The sequence below is a fragment of the Mastomys coucha genome, unplaced genomic scaffold (assembly GCF_008632895.1).
Source record: "Mastomys coucha isolate ucsf_1 unplaced genomic scaffold, UCSF_Mcou_1 pScaffold13, whole genome shotgun sequence".
Taxonomy (NCBI): Eukaryota; Metazoa; Chordata; class Mammalia; order Rodentia; family Muridae; genus Mastomys; species Mastomys coucha.
This window is the reverse complement of record NW_022196895.1, coordinates 54,504,900-54,506,111: the sequence shown is the minus strand read 5'-3', so window position 1 is coordinate 54,506,111 and position 1,212 is coordinate 54,504,900. Positions and strand designations below refer to the sequence as shown.

Below are 1,212 nucleotides of genomic sequence, written 5' to 3'. Positions count from 1 at the left end.
CAAAGAATAAACGTCTACCTATTAGACAGTCATTTTATGGTCCTTACCCCAAGACTCCAGAGTCTTTGAGGAAAAAGAGACAGAGAGGCCATAAGAGTGGGAAGCAGTGGCTAGTGTCTGGGAAGCAGGATTTTCTAGACATACCAGGGAAAATGCCCATGTGAACTCAGTACAATTTCAACACCACACAAGACCTCTGTAAGCTCTAGACAGACAAAATGCCAGCAGAGTGGAAGGGTGGACACATAATTCCGTACCTAGCTGAGGAGCCCCTGGTATTTAATAGCTGCTGGGACAAAGGTGAGTCGATTTCTTTGATAGGAGACCTGATAAGCTAACTAACTACACTGCAGGGCTTGGGCCCAAACCCAAGACCAGACAGGCATCACAAACTGGACTTATGGGGAAGGGACTTTTAAAAAAAGTAATCTCAAACTTAGATGGTAAGGGTGGTGTGTGGGGAGCAGGTGGGGGGGGTGAGCATGCTTAAAATACATCGCATGAAATTCTTAGGGAATTAAGAGAAATATTGCAATAAATGAACCAACAGCAAGCTTCTACCTACAGTCCGAAAAGGGGTTCTAATCTTTCAGGAAAAACCAAGAAGGGAAGCCAACTATGTTTTGAACCAGTTGTTGCTGCTGGGAGAAAGGTGGCCTGTTCCCCATGGCCTTTCATCTTCTGTCCTTTCCTTTTGTACTCTGCAGGGCCCTTCAGGCTTTAGAGCAGACACAGTCCCCAACAAAGAACAATGCACCAGCCAGTCTGTACCCAGAACACTGGATCATCTCACAACAGCAAACCCTCCACTGCCACGCCCACTCCAATGAAGTCTCGTGATGGGCCCAAAAGCTTGGCCACAGACCAGAGGTGAAAAAACTTTGAAGGAAGTCAGTCTCTTGGAGTTCATTCATGGCATCCCCTAACTCAGAGGTAGCGTAGATATGTCCTTGCTAGGTGTCCCCAAAGATAAACGTTGCTCTCTGACCTCCACAATGTTCCAACATCCTACCCAAATCCTGGCTTGGAATTTCACAGGCAAAGTTAGACTAATTGCCTCAGGCATTGTTAGAAAGATAATGAGGGGGGTAGGGCATTGACTAGCCTCTACCCTTCTGCCTGGCTCACTCAAAGCCCTCTCCCCAGGGTAGCTCCCCCCTCCCCATTCCAGCTGGGCCCACACAGGCCCAAGTGTGTTTGGAGCCCTGGGGT

General features: G+C 48.1%; 1 protein-coding gene across 1 annotated transcript in view; it reads right to left on the bottom strand.

Moving 5' to 3' along the window:
• Positions 1-1,212, bottom strand: part of Isoc1 (isochorismatase domain containing 1) — a 19,836-nt gene that overhangs the window by 5,311 nt on the left and 13,313 nt on the right. The gene's annotated exons all lie outside the window — the stretch shown is intronic.